This window comes from Athalia rosae, chromosome 6, assembly GCF_917208135.1.
Source record: "Athalia rosae chromosome 6, iyAthRosa1.1, whole genome shotgun sequence".
Lineage (NCBI taxonomy): Eukaryota > Metazoa > Arthropoda > Insecta > Hymenoptera > Athaliidae > Athalia > Athalia rosae.
The window spans coordinates 1,149,422-1,164,016 of record NC_064031.1 but is presented as its reverse complement, the minus strand read 5'-3'; the positions used below and the strand labels follow the sequence as shown (position 1 = coordinate 1,164,016).

At 42.0% G+C, this 14,595-nt stretch overlaps 1 protein-coding gene across 3 annotated transcripts in view; it reads right to left on the bottom strand.

The window, feature by feature from the left end:
• The window catches only part of LOC105690694 (monocarboxylate transporter 12-like), a 116,219-nt gene that overhangs the window by 21,418 nt on the left and 80,206 nt on the right, over window positions 1-14,595 (bottom strand). The window lies entirely within an intron of this gene.

The window sequence follows — 14,595 nt, the reverse complement described above, 5'->3', positions numbered from 1 at the left end:
GGATCTTTCGAGTGGTCCGCCAAAGCGTGAGCAAAAAAAGTGACAAGAACTGTTCATTCACCGAGAATATAAAACACATCACGCGATGCGACGATTTCGTGTTTAAAACTTTGAATACCATCCCGTATAAATTCGACGCCGTGATCGTCCGCGGATCCTAAAGGACTCTCGACGTTTTTACAAAACGTTTCAAACGTATGGAAAGGATTCCCTCAAAGAAACTCGACCATGACGAACGACTAAACGACTCGCGCGCAAGGTTCAAGTGCCGTAGAGATGAACGTTTTCTCTTTCTTTTTTTTCGCTTAGCTTCTTTGGAAAAAATTCCATCGAATCAGACTCTTTTCTCTCTCTCTCTTTCGGTGACCACGTCTTTTTACCGCGTATAAACTTCATCGTTATTACGGCTGTTAAAAGCAATTTTTATTTTCGGTATATCTTCATTAGCAACGTCGCGTTTAAATTGGCGCGTAACTATTAATTCCGATGATCGTAAAACATTGGTCGAAAAAGAGAAGAAAAATAAATAAATAAAGGGAACGAATCGGCAAAACGATCGCTGCACCGCGAAAAAGAATGAATGTAACGTCACCGCCGCGGGGAATCTTCAAATTTTTTTCTCTCTTTCTTTTTTTTTCAACGCGGCGTGGCTAGAATGAAACTTCTACGGGGTTGTCGACTGCATCACGAAACGCCCGCGTGGACGGTCATAATTGTTGAAGCATTTTTGCCGTACGACCAATTAACGCTAACTAGGGTTAGTTCACGCGGCATAGGCAGCTCCCGCACAACCCTCGAACGCCCGATCTTCCCCTATGCAATTATGGCTACCGTCGCCCCTGTAACGGATTATGAGGGTGAGAATTTCTCGGTATTAAAATGATGGTCACCGCATCACAGGTCTGCTAATTGTTATACCAACGCGTCTAACGTCGCGTGAGAGATCAAGTTTTCGGAAATCTTCTTCTCATTTTTTCATTTCCCCTTTGCTCGTTTTTTTTTTTTTTGCACACAATTCCTATGGGGTCGAATATTTTTCACAGCAAATTTACAATTCGTCGCATGCACTGTCTATGCGTGCGTACCTCCCGCCGGTCGGAATATAAATTTTTTGGAAAAAGTTATTAAAAGAATATCGCACGTGCAACGGTCTGATGTACGCCAGTGAGATATAGGTGCGCACCCAACAACCGGTATCCATTTTACCATGCTTTATAATAAATGCGCGTGTATCGCGGAATTCGCAAATGGCACCCCATAAATTATTTCGCGTATGTGCGGCAACGGTCTCCGATGATTTATGCGATACGATTTCGCCGATTCGCCCGAATTCACAACGGTTTGAAAATTTGAAAAATTTGTCATTTATTTTCCCACGTAATACGCACGTTATTCGTCACACCTACGATACGGATCGGTGCGACGTTATGGGAAAATTCATCGGAGTGGAGAATAACTGAATTCTCGCCTCTACGAACCATCTAAAACGTGCACAATTTATACCAAATAAATATCTCCATATTCGCAGGAGAACAAAATTCGAAAAAAAAAATAAGGAGCGACAATTTTTATAAACCACTTTTTTTCACGCGAATCGCGTCGGGTCAGGACGTACGTGACGTGCGCGAAGTTCCGATGAGTTTATCGCTCGATTAACGAATGAATGATTCCGACTGATTTCGTTGGATCGGATGCGACACGAAGAGACATATTTCAATTTCATTTGAAGAGAGTCGCGAGGGACGACGCCGAGTGCCGACTGAAGAGCGCGGCAGATTAAGCGCGCCTAGCGTATCTCGAGCTTTCGGAGAGGGGCTGCAGCGACGGCGTGGATGCTGCGTTGGACCAATGAGATCCGATCACCGCCACGTGGTTGTTCGTTCCTAGGTCAGGTTGGGTTTTATAGACGAGAAAGTAAACGGAGAAAAAGCTCCTCCTCACCGCCCCGAGGCGCGAGAGTTCGCATCAAACGCGAATTATGTTTCCAACGTCGAATGTCCACCGAGTCCATCGATTCCTCGTCGATCTGAAAATATCATTTTATCGCACCTTCGCACCTGCAGCTGCGCATCGCCCCCCCCCCCCCCGTTATTTTTCTCCTCAATGTTCGTTTTCCGATAACAATTTTGCCGAGGATAGAACCGAGCGCTAATTATCCGCAATGGCGATAACGATTACAACGATGTTCTCTTTTACGTCGTCTTATTATTTGCTCGATATTACCGAGATGATCCACCTCGTTTAAAAAGCGACCAATTAGCCGAGTCAACATTCATTTTCAGAGTATCAAGTTCGTTACGAGTATATAGATATAGTTAATTGGAATAATTAGTTGGATCGATATAGAAGTAATTTATAGCGTTTGTGCGGAGTGAATGTGGCTACCGAATCCCTCCCGAAGATGATGAAGAAAAAAAAAAAAGAACAGTAAAAGAAATGAATGGGGAGAGGATGATGTTGGAGAAAAAAAGTAATCTATCTGTACGAACCTAATTACTTTTTTCGACCGAGGATTCGAAACTGGTTGAGACGAGCCACTGTTTGCGGCTAACGTCGAATCATATATATAATTAATTAATCAATATACGCGACGTGTGTTGATATTGGTTTCGATTCGATCGTGCTTTCAAATGTGGTTTAACGACGGACGATTCAATGAACTAATTGGAAATACGAATCGGGTTATCGAAGGTGATCCCTATCCACTATCTCCGCCCCTTAGACGCGGAGGTATTGAGGAATCGATCGGAAAATCAAGGGTCAGGATTTTTTAGTCAAATTCGCAGAGCGTACGCGTGGTGCGGATCGACTCGGTAAACGGATCGGCGGTGCGGGTAGACGCGGATTAATGTAATCTGAAATTATTTCGGAAATCTTTTAAGCGAGTTTCCGAGAAGATTAACGTATTTAACTGCTGAACTTTAAGCGATTTTAGATGACGGAGAAGCTTCAACTTTGAAACTCGAGCGGTTCACGTTTTGACGATCGTTGAAATTAGACCGAAAGACTTGCACGATGTTCGAGATACTCAGTGACCTCTATGTAATCGAGTGATAGACCGTAAATATGAGTTCCCTCGAGTTATACATCGTAAAACTCTATATCTATATATATATATTTATTACACAGTATGTATACGGTGCAGACTGCGGGAGCTGATATAATGTGTTTCGAAATATGGTCATCCTTTCAGCTAGTTTTTTTTACGAGGCACCTAACTTCATACAAGGTGTCCGATTCCCTTCGTTTTTTCACCCCTGCGAAACTCCCTCGAATATTCGTTGTCCCAATTTTTGGATTTTTGTAATCCGTGGGCTTCTCACAAATTCGACGAAAAAAAAGACGGGATTTTGTCGCAAAGTCCTTTTTTTTTTATCCACCCCGCGACTCAATTTATTTTTTTTTTCCTCTCAGATACTAGAGGAAAAAACTACTCCCGGTATATCTTCGGAAACCGCATACGATACCCTTGAAAATTTTGATCCCAAAGGACTCCGGCCGGGGAATGAGGTAGGTAAGATAGCCGATGTTGGATATTGAAGAAGTAAAATTGTTCGGAAGTTAACCTTGAACTTTGCGAGATCGAAACTGGGCGAAGTGAAACCCAAAGATATATATATATATACCTGTTTCCAAGTTCATGTTACACCGGCGTGTCGAGATGAAAAAAAAATAAAAAGTCGAAAGTCGAAGAATTTTTCCTTCACCTGCCCGAAATAATTTAATATCTCTTCGCACGGTCCTCCGATCCTCTCGGATCCTCGAAAAGCGACGTGAAAATTATCCGCGTGCCGCTTCTGACATTAAACCGAATTTTTGACGCGAATATGCCTAAGTGCCAAAAATTTGGCCGGACGATTAGATGATAAAAATTCTTCGGTGTGGAAGGCTTGGGTTTTTTACGCGGGACATTCCGCAACCGAATCACTTCGCCTGCGACCCTTCAAATTAAACATTTTTCAAAGTTTTTCCGAACTTTGGAAACAGACCTCACCCCGAAATTAGAAAAATTTGATTTCAGTAAGTGAATGATGCTCTAAAACTCTGTTTAGGATATGACGAGAAACGTTCTTCCAAAGCTCGTATTATGGACAGTAAAAAAAACCCGGAATAAGCTTCTAAAAGATCAATTTAGAAAAACATCAACCGAGTAAAAAGCTCAGAGAGAGAGAGAGAAACAGGGTAAAGGAGGCGAAGCGATTTCGCGGAGCGATAAGAGGACAAAATTCGTTGATCTTCGGAGGGAGGTACCGATGGGGGAGTATAAAACGTTTCGTTCTCTATTATCAGCGCGAGTTCTATACGCACTAATATCAACTAGAAAACCTTACGAATGGAAATAGGACCAACAATAAGTCCATTTTGCTAGGGAGGAACCCGTACCGCCAAAGGGACAGGGCGATGCAGAGGAAAGCAGTTGGCAAAAGCGTGCAAGCTCTCCGGGTTAGGGGTGCGCATAACTTATACGCGATATACACATATCTGTACGTCGTATTGCACAGGGGTATCTAAATGTGTGCGTATAACATATAAATGGCCAGAGTCCTGCGTGCGATTATGCAAACTCGGTTGAACTCTGACAAAAGTTTTCGCATAACTGTCCCACTGCCGCGACTCTATATATGTATATCTGTACGCGAGCGAGTCGCAGGGTTGGGCATTTCCGCATTTATAACTTGCCATTTTTGTCCGTAACCCGCCAACGCATATTTTCGCATTTTACAGAGCTTTCTTCGATTCACGGAAACGAAAAAAATAAAAAAGAGGTTGAAAAGAAGAGAAAGAAAGCCAAAGAATGTGGGCAGAAAATATGGTTCCTCCGCGACTCCCTTTGACCTTGGTCTCCCAGGCTATAAAATAGGTTTTATCACCGGACTTGCCGGACGATGATAATAAAAGGAGAAAAAAAAAAAAAAACCATAATAATTTACAAGCTATTACAGTATCCCGAACCTAGTCAAATAGCTCTTCGTAAAGACGAGAAATATTCCGAAATCTTGACCAAGATTATTTTATTCGGACAAATTTTTTATTTTCAAACTCGTTCATCTTATTCGATTATCGGGTGATCATTATCTCGAAAAAGTAACTGGAAAATTGCTGATCGTAAAAAGGCTCGCGGAGAAATATATATATTTTTTTTCTGTAGAATTTATACTTTCGCTGTCAACATCAGACTTCACGTCATTATCATATATCTCAGAGCTTTCCGACATCTTGTTCACGGCCTCCTTTGAGTAAATATATAAATATATAAATATATATATGTGATGTGGAAAATATATATTGTCAGGTAAAAAATAAAATATATATTCGCAGATGGTTTTAACTTTCAACAGAAAATTAAGCTCGAAAGCTCTGAAACGGACTGGATGTTCAGAAATTTGGAAAGAAAAATCTGAACTGAATTCAATGGATCTCGTAACGGGGGTTTTTATTGTACCTCAAGGTTAAGATTCCCATCAAAGGAGAGCGAGTTTTCTTCACGACTAGGTCGAATTTAAAGCTCGCGGGGATGGAGAGGGAGAGAAATAAGAAATAAGGTGAAAAAAAAAAAAAAGTTTCGCGTTCAACCATCCGTCACAAAATTGTTTAGCGAGTTTATCAACGGGGTGAGAAAAATAGATGGAAGAAAAAGAAAAAAAGATTAAGAATAACAAGATAAAAGAAAAAAAACGATGGCTGGGTGAAATCGAAAAACCAATCGTCGCAAGGTTATTCGAAGACTCTAAACGTCGCGCCGCTGATCGACCGAATACTTCGTCGCGATATTGTGGAAACAGTTTCTGGTTGAGCGTGTTAACTGTTGACGGGAAAAGCTCGTTTCCTGCAGAGCTATCTTCGCCACACGAATGCGGAAGATCGAGACTCGGCTCTCTGGAGATTTATAAAAATATAAAAATGCCAAAATCATTTCCCTCACCTGATATATATAATACTTGATCGATGAGAGCAGTTTTCCCCTTTTTTTCACATCCACCTCCATCGATTTTTAAAATCCAGTCACCGCGACGATCTCGGAAAAAGTTAATCGTGTCACACGAAACGATGTATTTCGGAATAATTTCACACTGGCTGAAAATATACGCGATATTATTTTCACGCATAATGAGATAAGAGCAGCTGGCGAATAGATTTTGCAGGGCCGAGCGTTTCAGAGGGAAACGTGGTATGGGCGGACAAGCGCGTAACTTTCTTCTTCAATATAACGTAATCTCGCGTCCTAACAGTTCGGTATATTTATTTTCAGCTTTTTTCTACTCCTCCCGTCATTCTACGCAGCTCGCGATATTCGTCGTGCGTACGAAAGGTGGTCCACGAAACTGATCTATTACCCGATCAACGATAATTTGTTCGGACGTCAATGCGCCTAATGATCTATACAAACGAATCGTGTACATCAGATCGGATCGGATACCGACGTACAAATACATAACTATGCCCATGTCGGTACCCATGTACACAAACCGCATACATATGCATACCCGTGTATAAACACCGAAGAGTCAAGGCCTTTAATTGGGGCGTAAATATTTTTTGAATGCTATTTCAATACGAGTCAACTTTCACAGTCGTATATATACTCAGGTCGGTAGATGGGTATGTATTTAAGTATGTAGTACCCACACATTAATCTATGTCCGATGTATATCATACTATCCACCGCACGATCGAGAGGATCTCCGTCGATCGTTGGACGTGATGTTTCAGGTACACAATGCGAAGGCTAACCGCTGATGAGTTACTGTACCTGTATACAGGGCGTTCGATCCAAAATCAACGCGGATCCGATGCCCAAATTTTTCCAACTCCGAAGAGCGCTTCGCAAAATTTACACAAGGCTTTAAAAAATTCACAAAAAAAAAAAAAACAGGTCTTTTTTTTTACACATACGGAAGAAATGTTGGCACGAAACGTCCTGAGGATCGGACTTCGGGTACGAGTTGATACGGAATGCCCTGTACCGCGATGGTTGGCCCAGCAGGTTGCGAGATGAGAATCATAGTAACAATTTCTAAATAGTTCAAACGGACAACGTATCTACTCGATGACGCGTCGCGGGCTTAGAATCCATCGGTCTCGATTTATATATTATTCACGCACATCGTATGATTTCCGCAGACTATGGACACTCGATCGACTTTGTTACGGGATCTCGTTAAAAAGGACACAGCCGATGATCGAGCTGCGCCGCTCACATCTTTCTACTGTAATTACACCATTACGATGGAATATCGTGGCTACCCATGTTGCGCGTATACCTATACAGTACATATTCACCGCCGACACGGGGATCGGGATAGGGAGGCCCGAAATGAGCGCTCTAAAAGCTGAAGAAGGAGAAAAAAAAAATTTAATAAATAAAAACACGTCGTGTAACGATCGCAATGATTGCTTAGATTTTTTTTAAAGGTATTTTGATTACACATTTACAGTTTGTAAACCACAGCTTTGCGGCCACGTTATTACGTGCATACCTGACTGGCAATTACGACGAATAATTTTTCGAACCTTCAATTAACACCTACCTAAAATAACGGAGGTGTATTCACGAAGGAAGTATCTCAGGGGAATTGCGTAATTTTTATTACAATGCGTGCAGCAAAATAAAAAAGAGGAAAAAAAAATTTAGATTGTGCAACAAGTTGAACTGACAAAAAAAAAAGTAAAGATGTAGGGATATGAAATACAGAATTTAATGTCAATATATTACGGTTGATAATTGAGTCGTTTCAGTCGCTCCCCGATCTGCTGGGAGCTTTCGAGTTTCTTTTCGACGGAAGTTCTGCAGTCGAGATACACTTTCACGACTGAAATAAAGCTCTACGAGAATATATCGTTGTAACGTAGCCCTGGAGAATCGCGCGTGATCCGTGAGAATTACTTATAAATTTACCACTAAACGATGGGTATTTTGGAATCAGATTTTACGATACACCCGAAGAAAAAATTGAAAAAAAATAAATAAAAAAAAACCTACACAGATGACGACTGTTGAGGAGCATGAGATATACAAATCTAAAATTTAAACTCAGACCGGAAGTCGTTATGGACGGACGGAACGACGCGTGTAACGGAGAATCTATTATACAATTTTTTATTTTATTTTATTCATTTTTAAAACCTCGGCTATAGCATTTCGTTTTTTGTTTCTCTCCAGACGCATTGAAAATCTGCGATGAATAAGTTAGTTTTCAATCGCATCCTAATTTTGTTAAACTCGCTGTGCAGCTGATAATTTTTTCCATTTTTTTTCCTTTCCGTTAAACTAAACGAAATAATTATTCAAGTTTCAGAGTTTTTTTTTTTTTTCTCTATTTTCCGCATGAGTGACGTGTAAAATATAATAACGAACAGTGGAAAAGTGAAAGAATTTTTCATCCACCATAACAGGAACTTTTAATCGAATTACTTCGAAAAACTTTTTTCTACAAATTTTTTTTTTCTCCCGCTTTTTTGGAACTTTCGATGCTGGACTTGGTTGATCGAGCTGACTGATAAAACACATACATCACTACAGCCTTTTTTTGATAGGAGATAGAAAAAAAAACGGCGATCTTTCTCTTTTGTTCTTAGTGTTACATACTATTATTATTTTTTTCACCAACCTCTGGACCCTCCCATTCCGATTTAGATACCATATGGTGAATTTCAACGTTATAAAAATACCGAAGACCGGAGGAGACGGTCGAAATTTCGGAAATGTACAAAAATACAATTCGATAAAATTCCCGACTCACCAAATTATATCGCAAATGTATTCCCGAATTAACCGCAACGGCATTCGCTGCAATATTTGTGACAAAAAGCTCTCACATACGCAGCGTGACGGTGACGAAGATACGACGAGAGAAAATCTGAAAAAAAGTTCAGCTACTCGAAGTTATTTCCGTAGAAAAATCACGCATATGCGTGCGGTTGCGTGGGTGAGAAAGATATGGAGAATTTTCACTCCGATTCAAATTTGATTTCTTTTTCTTTCATTCAAGATGAGACCGTAAGTAAAATTCGAGTATACACACACAACCCGATTTCTGAATGTCGTTCAACTGTTTGGAGATGAAAAATGTCGGTGTGATGGGTGGGCCAATAAAAACGAAAAAAAATCTGGATATAAATTAAGACAGCTGTTGATCTTGTCGGATAAAAAGCACGCGGGTCATTTCAGGGTTCGTACAACATGAAAAATGTATGCCTGATTTTATACCTTCCAGCTCAGATGATGCCTGAAATATACTTCAATAATTCACCGCGGTCTAAATATATTTTCAAGATCCACAATACGCGGATGGTAAAATGAAAAGTTACACTAAAAGAGTCCCTGACGACTTCGAAGCGATTTCGCCACTTTCGTTCTCCTGTTTCCCTGACGAAAAATGCGAAACTTTTCTCGAAAGCTTCGCGGATCCGTCGCATTTTGAAAATGTAAAAAAGGAAGAGGAACAAAAAGAGTGTATGGATATAACCGATTCGAGCGAACACGTATAATCTGTGGTGAAAAAAAGGAGGAGTGACGGCGAAAGTTCGCTGACGGGACGCGTCCTTCATCCTCCGATGGAACGAAGATGAATTAAGCCTGCGCCGCATTGTCTTTTTATTCTCTCGGTTATTATAACCGTTACCATTATTTTATTTTTTTTTTATTTTCTAATGAATATAAAAATATATTTCCATCGCGATGATACGCGGTGTACACGAAACACCGCGTATCACATATCTCGCAATTTCAACCGGCGTATAAAAGAAAAAGAAAGAAATAAAAAAGAAATATGATCAAGAATTGTTTGGTCAGTTCAGAAATTTTGAATGCGTAATGAAAGCTTTATTTACGACGTCGTGGCTGCGGTGCAGACTACGCATACGTGTCAGGGAATACCCGATGGGAATAAAGCTTTCGAAAGAGCGGAGGACAATCTGCGGTATGATTTACAAGACGGTTGCATACGTATACGTATGTATTGTGCAATGTGTGCATGCGGGGATGAATGCAATGGGAAGACGGGCGGCGGTTTCGTCGTACCGCAGACTTTTTGGAAGGGTGAATTGACACTGGTAAATGGGGATCAGTGTAACTCAACCACGTCGGTTTACTCTGCGTATAAGCTAAGCGAAAAAGGTGCGAGGGGTTCGAGAAGCTCGCAAGTCCGAACAATTGGTCGGAATTATCGACAATCTATTTTCAAAATGGCGATTACTCACGTCCAGAATTATTCGGGTTGAGGGGGATGCAAAATTTTCAATTATTCGCAGTTTCACTACCGAAAGTGGTACGAAAATTTCGAGTAGCTGTTCCAGTCGTTTTCGTTCGTCGTTCGAAGCCGTTGCTATTTTTATTGTATGACTTTCGTTCTCCTTTTTTCTTATCCACGGGAGACACTTTGCTGCAATCCACATTACAGAGAGAGATGTTCTCCAGTGGACGTGGTCTAGAATTATTGTTCGTTTTCTACCAGGCGTTAACTGCAGTTGACTGAAACGGACGTAAAAATTTACGAGACGTTTCTGTGTGATTGTCGTAAGTTCGACGTTCGGTGAAAATAATTTTCGACACAGCCGATCGAGTTTGGGAAATGTCCCAAAAACGTAGGAGAAGAAGTTCTCGTTTTTTTTTTTCCAAGTTCTTCGTCGCTCTCTAATTTTTTTGTCGCGAATTTCTAAACAGCGTGTGAAATTTTCTTCTCCAATAGAAATGTGAAGAAGAGTTTGAAAAAGTGAAATCCGGCGATATTCGAGCCGTTTGTAAAATTATTATACGTCCGTTCTTCCGAACGCGAGGCTGGTTTTGCTTGTGCTCCTGCTGCCGCTCGAATCGTCGACCATAAACGAAACCCAACGCGCTTAAACTTTTTGCGAGCTTGAAGAGCACGTTTCATTTCAGAAGGTACGACGTTAGGATTGTTACGTACCATCATATACCACATACGCCTATCTTCGCATATAATACCCTAGCGTGCCTATACGTGGTGCAGATCTTATCGACGGTATATAAATGTCGTTTACGTCTCTGGAGGTCGCCTATACATATACCTTGTCGACAGATACGCGTGTATTACACACTCCGCACGCATATGTGCGGTGTCCATCTCGCATAACCGATCTAGCAGGAAACTCGATCCTCGCGTAGACGAAACTCGATGGGAATAAAAATTACCGCTAATTAGAATCGAGCGAAACAATTAAACGGATACGGAATTTCGACTACCTCATTGTACGCGCCATAAATCGGAGGATAGCCTCCGATTTGATTGAATCAATCCCTGAAAATCGATTAGACTCTTTTTCCTAATTTTCGTTTTGCGTGGGACGAGATTCTCGGCCGTGACATTGGTGCAGAGGGCGTGGAAGAGATTCCCTGTTTTTTTTTTTTTTCCTTCTGGTTCCTCGAACTTTTACGGGTTCTAAACTCTCGTTTTATGGCAGCGATCAACCCTTATCAGAAACGTCGTACAAACGATTCGACTCGAACCCGAAAATCTCCTGGTCTCCGCGAGTTGAATTACACGAGTATACAACGAACCGCGTCGTGGTCGCTAGTCGAATCCCAGAGGAGATAGAACGACGAAGAAACATTCTCTGAAAAATTAATTGGCTCTCGAGTAACGCGAAATTGTTATTATTGTCTCGTCGATACCATCCGCTCTGGATTGAGACGAGATCCGATTCGTTTTTCGCGAGGGACTTTAAAAAGTTGAATTTTTAATTTGATTGGAAGAAAATATCATCAATTACCGAACGCCCAATGCGCGCACGAATTCCGCACGGCGCGGCGACGACAAGTTTCGCGTTTTCTTTTTAAGTCTGGCGGCCTTATAATTCACCGGGGAGCGATAAATATCGAACACCGCGATACAGGAATGTCCTCGTATAATTTTCGACGTGACGAAAAAAGTGAGAGGAACAGAGCCAAGCGATGGAATGAATGAATACGAATCTAAGTAACGGAGGAACGAAACGCTCGCGATTAATTTTGAAACACAAAGCGAAAAATTTATTCAAATCGATGCTAAAATCGTGTATTCCGAAAGCTCTGTAGTGCCGGAATTTTACCCCACGCCGCTTTTTTGGTTGGGGCGAGTTCGAGTTTATCGGAGGCCGATAACTTGCCGATAAAAGTCTCGAGAGTTCGTTGGAACGTAACGAAGGAAAAGGAGATTCCTCTGGTCCAGATAGGGGAGGGATGCTGCGCGAGAAAGCATCTTTTGACCGGTGCTGCCGAGGCCGCTGAGTGGCGGGGTCCTCCAGCCAAAAAACCGAGCGTCGATAATCCAGCGTTCTTTCACAAATTTTTATCACCCACCCCCTACCCCTGGCAGGTCTGAGTCGAAGGAAAAAATAAAATATTCGAAACGAATATTTAACAGAACGCGAGATGAGACGATAACCGAGCGCATTTACGACGTGGTTATCGCGGGTTTTAATTCCTACCGATCGTTCGAAATTAATTGTTTGACAAACAAGTGAGATTTCAGGTATATGTACTCGTAAGCGAAGTTTTCGGTGGTATTCGAATAATTTGTGTATAATCTCTAAAACTGTTGATGATAAGCTCAGGCTACGTCGTGTCGGATTTTCCGTGAGGCTTAAGCGGCGTGTTTAATACGCAGCTTAATATTTACCCTGCGTGGGATATATAACTGGGTTGAAATTTCCGGGGGTTGGATTAGAGTGACACTTTAAAACGGCTGATTAAATCGGCTTAATCCATCAGCTCCGTCCTATCGGCGCTTACGAACCATATACTATACAGATATAATTTATACGCACATAGGTATATACACCAGCAGTACCTATATCTGACCTCCAGATCAGCAGCTTCTATCGGTTCCCTTCATGCGTGAGTGATAGCACTAATGACGTGGATGCCGGTTTGCTTATACCTACGGGGTATTTTAGGTCAATTCAATCGGCCCCGATCACCCTCGCAATTTTCAATTCGCTAGAAACACTTTTTCATCTCGCTCGGCTCGTCGTATCGCCCCGAAAACATTTTCACTTCTGTCTTTTCGTACCTACATTCGGTCTGTATTGAAATTCGAAAGTAATTGCAAGGTGGTTCGAATATCGGAAGAACAGTGGCGAAACGCCCCACGCGCAGATGCTTCAAAAAGCGTATAAGTACTTGAAACAGGCCGACGGATATTTGGGGCACGCGTGATCGCGTGTTCCTCGCCTAATAAAATGACTAAAGATTTTCTTTCGCCGATCAAAGATTATCCCGATAGGAGGGTGAGACGCGAACGCTTTCTCGGGATATAATATAGAGCTGGCGCGTGGATTCATTAATAATTTTTTCTCCCTGTCAAGGAAATTTTTCCCTCCGACCCTAACACGCTGCCGCTGCAGCGGCTCCGAGGTTCGTATCTTTTTGAAGGTGAAAAATTTTCGGCCAAGTGGCGCGTGAAATCCTCAACTTTTTCTCATTATATATATATATACAAATGCCCGCGTAATCGTCGTGAGATTAGAAGAACAGGAAGGAAAAGCTTTGCTCTCCTATCGTTCTGGACGTAATTATTTTTTTTTCCCTCGTTTTCGTTCGATTCATCTCTTTGGGACAACCGCACGTTTCGACTCCGATCGCCGACTCGTTCCCGATAATAATGACGATGAAAAGTGCGGGCGCACCACCCGCCGCCCCGTGTCAAACCGATACACAATACTATTTTTAGGTAAAGAAAACTTATTCGATATACGTTCCCCTTTTTTTTTTCTTCTTTGGAACGAAATGGAAACAGAAATAGCATCCGAAGAGGGGGAGGGAAACCTTCCTTTCCAATGCTGTCTCAAAAATATTGTCTCGACGATTTTTCCTGGCGTGTAATAATAACCGTCACGCACTCGCAATCGGGTGAGAATATGTTAAAAATCACAAGTTACCGAACCAAAAGTTTTCAAAAGACTCCTTTTTTATCCCGTCATAATTAACTGTACGGTATTTTTGATCGGTTTCATCGAACACCGCGGAATCGGCTCGTCGGTTTCACCCCGTCTTCCGCCATCCCCGACGGATATCCCAGGGGTACGTCGGTTTCTTCCGAAAGATTAACGCCCCGAGGGTCAATCGCGAATCGCTGGATTCCTGATTTACACTCACAGTTTCGCGGCTGAATAATCCGTACGGCCTGTTCGCCGCTAACAATCCACGCTTGTTCGATTATCATTTTCGCGGACAAAGTACATCGGGAGCCACTGCAGAGGAGAGCAAAAACTGGAGAAAATCGAACGACGAGGGTCGGAACTTAGGGGTGAATTCCTGTCCGCGTGGTGCAGCGAAAATAGAAAGGAAAATAATCCGTTTGTGGTTGCGATCGTGGGGGGTGGGTGGAGAGTGCGTACGCGTACCGGGTGGCGAAACGAAAGGGTTGGAATTTTTGTGCAATTGATTCGGTCGATGACCATTTAGGGTCACCGCAAATCATCGTCCCCCTCAAGGCTGCCGGTGACAGAGCAGTGACAAATCTGTCAATTTTTTGTTCTCGACCGAAGGAGGGATTTACAATATAAGCTACGGGGTTTCTTGTTTTTGTACCCAAGTTTTTTTGCACCCGACGAATCATCCCCCATCGACGATGTATACGACCATATAATATAAAC